This window comes from Meleagris gallopavo, chromosome 2 (assembly GCF_000146605.3).
Source record: "Meleagris gallopavo isolate NT-WF06-2002-E0010 breed Aviagen turkey brand Nicholas breeding stock chromosome 2, Turkey_5.1, whole genome shotgun sequence".
NCBI lineage: Eukaryota > Metazoa > Chordata > Aves > Galliformes > Phasianidae > Meleagris > Meleagris gallopavo.
Window position 1 is genome coordinate 17,101,410 of NC_015012.2, and position 6,457 is coordinate 17,107,866.

The 6,457-nt window shown below is 46.0% G+C and overlaps 1 non-coding gene across 1 annotated transcript; it reads right to left on the bottom strand.

The window, feature by feature from the left end:
* Positions 1-19: 19 nt before the first annotated feature.
* On the bottom strand, positions 20-92 carry TRNAT-UGU. Its single transcript has one exon. It is a non-coding gene; the product is annotated as a tRNA-Thr (tRNA).
* Between the last annotated feature and the right edge of the window lie 6,365 nt (positions 93-6,457).

Genomic DNA, 6,457 nt, shown 5'->3' on the forward strand with positions numbered 1-6,457 from the left:
AAAAAGCCAAAAGCTTAGAAGGCCCCAGCGAGGATCGAACTCGCGACCCCTGGTTTACAAGACCAGTGCTCTAACCACTGAGCTATGGAGCCACCTATCAGTTCCAGCCCTGCCGATGCCTCCTGTGGCTGGGGATGTCGGGCGCCGCGCGCCCCCACGCGCGCCGTGCTTTGCGGCCCAGCTCCGCGTTCTGCTGCCTCCTCGCCGGCACCGCCGGCTCCGAGCAGCTGGAACCGTGTACACCAGAGGCAGAGAACGGCAGGCCACGCCTTGCCTCTTGCTTCTGGGATCTCGCGCGGCTCCGCTCTATCCCGCCCTGCAGATTCTCCGTAGCCGTTGCTCTTGGCGGGAAATGCTGACGGAAGGCGAGCACCGAAGTTCACTTATCGTCTGTGAGCAGCGGGTCGGCCTGGCCGGTTTATCAACAGGACAGCGAGTACAGTTGTATAAGCGTGGAATAAAGTAGCATTTACATGTGATAAAATATGCTGTTTCAGCAAGAAGGATTCTGTGACGAAGTGAAGCTTTACGGAAGGGTTTCTTCAGTGTTCTCTTGAGCCCACCAGAGTAACCTGCTATGGAGGGAGAGGTGATTCCAGGCTTTGTGAGGCAGGGCATGATGTAAGCTTCCCCACCAAAGACACCCCCAAACCCAACCACCACAAACAAAATCAGTGTAAACTGAGTGATTACAACCAGCTTGTTGTTGTAAGTGTCCTCAGGTTTGGTGAAATAACTGCTGCAGAACGATTTTTCTCGCAGATAAACCACAAGCAGGGGCTGGACTCAACAACAAGGAAGACGTGGTGTGGCCTCAGTTTCTCCATTTTTTACAGAGCAAGAAAACTTAAAACTGTGAAAGGTTGCCTCCTTTTCTCCGCAGAGAAGAGACAGTTGTCTTCATGTGACCAAAAGCAAAGCTCCTTGAAATAAGAATGGATAGAAAAAGCTGCCCTAAGGCAAATATAGACTGTTCATCCATTCCACAAATCATGAAATTGAGCTGTTTTAAATGTTATTACGTTTTTCCTACGCTATGAAGAACCTACTTTAGCCAGTTTAATAGAACTGAACAGTAGGGTGAGATGTACTCCGAAAACAGAATAGTATTGAAAGCTAGTTTTCTGTGGTGGTGTATCTACTTGTCACTGTTGTTTTTTAAGTGCGAAGTGCTGTAATAGTCCTGCTTCCAGGCTCCCTTTTCTGTCTTCCTAGAGCTCACTGGGAGATGGGGAACAAATGGGCCCATATGCTGGTCATTGTGTCCTTTTCAACGCAGACCATTCTATGAATCCTGCTTGACCAACCTGATGGCCTTTTAGATGGTGTCACTGCATCAATGGACAAGGGAAGAGTCACTGATGACATCTATTTTGACTTCAGTAAGGCCTTTGACACCACAACAAATTGGAAAGATACAGATGTGTGGACTGTTCAGTGTACAAAGAATTGGCTCTAGGACTGAGTCCAGAGAGTAATGGTTAATGGCTCAGTGTCTGGATGGAGATCAGTGAGAAGTGGCATCCCCCAGGGGGGAGCTGCTTTATTTAATAGACAACAGTGCTGGGACCAATACTCTTTAATATCTTCATAAACAACATTGGTACTGGGGTTGAGTGCACCATCAGCAAATTTGCTGATGACACCAAGCTGTGGGGTTCAGTCAACATGCCCAAGGGATGGGATGCCCTCCAGAGGGACCAAAGACAGGCTTGAGCAGTGGGCCCAGGTGAATCTCTTGAGGTTCGACAAATCCAAATGCAAGGTCTTGCACCTGGGTCTAGGCAATCCCCACTACAAATACAAGCTAAGAGATGAAAGGATTGAGCACAACCTTGCTGAAAAAGAGTTGGGGAGTACTGGTGGATAGCAAGCTGAACATGAGCCAGCATTGTGCCCTCACAGCTCAGAAAGTCAACTGTATCCTGGGCTGCATCGAAAGAAGCAAGGTCAGCAGGGTGAGGGAGGTGATCCTGCCCTTCTATTCCGTACTGGTGAGGTCTCACCTGAAGTACTGCAGCCACAGGTGGAGTCCTCAGTACAGGAGAGACATGGACCTGTTGGAGTGCATCCAGAGAGCCATAAAAAATGATCCAAGGGATGGAACACCTCCCATAAGGAGAAGCTGAGAGAGCTGGGGCTGTTCAGCCTGGAGAAGAGAAGGCTCCGAGATGACCTGATAGTGGCCTTTCAATATCTAAAGGTGAGCTATAGGAAAGAAGGGGACAGACTCTTTAGCAGGGTCTGCTAGTGATAGAACAAGGGGAAATGGTTTCAAGTTTGATGGGGATAGATTTAGGTTAGATATAAGGAAAAAGTATTTTAGAGTGAGGAACAGGTTGCCCAGAGATGTGATGGATGCCCCGTCCCTGGAGACCAAAAATCTAGGTGAGGCTAGATTGGGCCCTGGGCAATCTGATCTAGCTGTAGGTGTCCTTGTTCATTGCAGGTGAGTTGGACTAGATGACCTTCAAATGTCCCTTCCAACTCTAATGATTCTATGATTCTATGAAAATAGCCATATTTTGTTTCTGTTCTTACTTGTGGATGCCTGTGGAGCTTTCAACACACTCTGAGCTGTGGCTGATGCAAACATATTTGTCACTCTACAACACTGGGTACTCAGACACCAACCCCACATATTTCCATGGCCCGCGCGCCTCCTGACAGGCAGAGCAGAGGTGTCTCAGGTGGGAGGCTGATTTGGGGATGTTTAGGTTTGATACCAGGGGGAAGTTCTTTACCAAGAGAGTGGTGAGGTGCTGGAACTGGCTGCCCAGAGAGGTTGTGGTTGCCCCATCCCTGGAAGTGTTCAAGGCCAAATTGGATGGGGCCCTGGGCAGCCTTTTATAACTAGACTAACCCAGGTCTAGTATTGAATGTGGAGGTTGGTGGCCCTATATGCGGCAGGGAGGTTGGAGCTTGATGATCCTTGAGGTCCCTTCCAACCCAGGCCATTCTATGATTCTACATGCGGTGCAGCACAGTTTTTGTTAGGCGCCCTGGGTGGGATTTAAGATGCGATGCAGATAGCATCGTATCATTGAGCTTCTTGGAGTGTCTTTATAATGGAAATGAGGAAGCGAGACACTTCTAAGACAAAATTCCTCTCACCTGAAGGTAAACGTCTCAAATAGGTGTTTGAATCACAGTCTAGTAAGTGCTTGTTTCTTGCTTGACTCTGAAGGGATTCTGAGCTGAAAATGTCAACTGTTTTCAGGCTGAATATTACAAAAAAGTTTCTTTTCAGAACGAAGTGAGGCAGTGGCACAGGCTGCCCAGGGGGGTGGTGGAGTCACTGTCCCTGCAGGTGTTGCAGAACCGTGTAGATGTGGTACTGAGGAATGTAGTCAGTGGGCATGGTGGGGATGGGTTGGACTAGAGGATCTTAGAAGTCTTTTCCATTCTTAATGATACAATACTATGAAATTAGACAGATTTTACCAGTCATGACAGATTTGTTACCTGCTACGTTCTGCTAGTGACCAGACACTACCCTGCTGATACATGGCTGGAGTTAGACACAAGAACTGCTTTATTTAATAGACAACAGTGCTATCCAGCTCCTGTATGCAAGGTGCAATGCTCTTAGCTAGCCCATCTTCACAGTCACATTTGCACAGGTATATGCTTTAGTTTGATATAAAACCTTTCTAGGGCTGAAGAAAATCTCCAAAGAAAGGCTGAGGGAACTGTATGGGAACTGCTGAATCACGGCCTGAACCTCTGACTGACCACCTGAGGCAAGCAATGAGTCAGCCATGGGAGCACAGGTGAAGGCAATTCACCTGTGCTGCCGGAAGGGGTGGAGCTTCTCCTAGACCCATTTAAGAGCTGACTATCAGTGGGGAAGGGTCTCTTCTGGAGATCCCTCCTCTGGAGTTTTGCAGTGAGCCCGGGATGTGGGTAAGCATTCTGTCTGTTCTCTTTTTGTTATTATAATCTGCTTTGTCAGACCCTCTTGTTTATTTCATAATTATAACATCTTTATATTCATTGATTATACAGGAGCTATGGCTTTTCAGTCTGGAGAAGGCTCTGAGGAGATCTCGTTGTGGCCTTCCAGTATTTAAAAGGAGCTTATAATTAGGAGGGAGAGTGACTTTTTAAGGGAGAATGGCTTTTCAACTAGAAGAGAAGAGATTTATATTAGATATTAGGAGGAAATTCTTCGCTCAGAGAGTGGTGAGACCCTGGCACAGTACTACTGCTGTGGTGCTCCAGGCCAGGTAGGATGGGGCCCTGGGCAGCTGAACTGGAGGTGCAGCACTGTCCATAGCTGGGGATTGGACTGGGTGGGCTTTAAGGTCTGTTCCATTCCAACTTAAGCCCTTCCTTGATTATTCTAGTTTAAAACAGTAAGGGTAGCTGAAGAATTCCTGTCAGAGGGCCAAGATAACCTTTAGGGAGATGGAAAGATAAATTACATGTCTAAGGAAGAGTAAGATCGGTTCTACAAGGAAACACACATTTTGAAAATTAAGTATTTAGGCAATAAAATGTGTTGTCTTCTGTCTGACGTTATTGCTGTTGAAAGCCACTAGGTGGAACCTAAGTACTGCATGAAAAGATGGGGGAAATTCTCCTGATTTAGCAGACTCAAAATGCCGAAAAGTGATTTTTCTAACATGCATTAAAAACAACAATAACAACAACAAAAATCAAACCCAAATCTATAGGACAACTTACTTTTAAGAGTGTGCCAAATGTGAAAGATCTTTGCTTATATGTGATCTGTAAAACTTCTGTGGTTTTGCAGTAAGGTAAACTTTTAATGTGTCCTCCTTACTATATAAGACCTTTACCAGACATTAATTCTATTCATTTGTTTCAGTGCATTACTGCTAATAGAAATAGAGGGCAAATAGCAGTTGTTCAGTAAAAGCAGTGTGAAGGCAAGCAGGCAGGCCCTCTGCAAACTACCTAGCCAGCGTAACCCATTTCGTTTTTTTCTGTTGTATGGAGCAGTTTTGCAACGGAGTCACTCCCAAGGTAAGGAGGAATGCTGAAGGTCATTGAGGGCAGCACACAGAAAAGTTTCCCTTCCCTGAGGAAAGCTGTTAAAAAGGAGCAGGATTTGAAAGAGAGCACTTAAACCTTTCTGACTCCAGGGATAGGAGTTGAGCTTGAAAATAAGGTGGCCAGTGCACAAACAGATATAGTCTGACCCTCAGTCTGGACCAACGCCATCATTAATAAAATGAATTACTTGTTCCTGATCAGCTGCTTGAATATCCTTAACAGCCCTACTGAACAAATATGTGTTTAACTGTGTGTAAAGCTGGTGTCAGTCTGCAGATGTCAACCATGTTCTGTGAATTTACATCCATCTCATTGTTAAGAACAGTGAGCCGAGCTCATGCATATTCCATATCTTGTCGCCTTATCTTGCATTCAACTGCTTACAGCAGAAGTAAAACAAAGGAATGACTCTTCAGACAACTGGTTCATAAATTATCCCTAAGAATTCTCTTATGCTATGGTATTTTCTTTCTAAAGTCCTTCCTGAACTCAGTTTTACTGGTATGTTGCAGGATTCCTTCCCTTATTGCACAGATAGCTTTGGCTGCTTTGATCTGAGGTAAATAGCAGTGACAGTTTTCTCTGCAGATGTGGTGTGTCTCCTAACAGGTTGCCACGGCTTGCCTACCTTTGTCCTCTTCACATCTGATGCTCTGTGTCCCAGGGGGAAGCTGGGTGCACCAGGGATTATCTCAGCAGAGGTACAGATCAGCAAAACTGGCGTGCTTGCCTTTCCTCATCAACCTCTGTGAGAAGGGACTTGCAGCACCGCCTCGGTCTTCTTGTGAAACGTGATGTTCTGGGCATTTTGTTTTGACAGATTCAGTGCAGTCAGTTTTGTTTCTTAAAGAAACTCTGTAGTGATAGTAAAAGTTGCTTAATGAGTTCCTTTTAATTGGCAAGTGGTGATGGATTACTTTTTTTTTTTTAATTAAAATGTAGTTTAAATCAGGGAATGCTTTCAGCTGAGTTTGGGTGGCCTTGAAGCTGGTTGTTGGGTTATGTATGGGGCTGCTGAATCATGGCCTGAACCTCTGATTGACCACCTGAGGTGAGCAATGAGTCAGCCACGGGAGCACAGGTGAAGGCAATTCTCCTGTGCTGCAGGAAGGGGTGGAGCCTGGCTGCACCTCTCCTAGGCCCATTTAAGAGCTGATTGCCAGTGGGGAAGGATCCCTTCTGGAGATCCACTCTACTGGAGTTTCCCTTGCGAGCCCAGGTTACGTGTGAATTTACCTATCCTTTCTGTTTCCTGCTTTGGTTTAAGAACATCATAGCCATGCTTTCTGTTATACCATAACATCGGTATATCCATTGTACAGGTTACTTTAAGCACTGGAGGATCTCAGCCTGTTGCTGAGTCCTGCCTTCTCTTCTGCATGTGGAGCATGAAGTGCTGTTTGGTTAAGAAGTGCCTGAAATGTCCTGTTCTGCA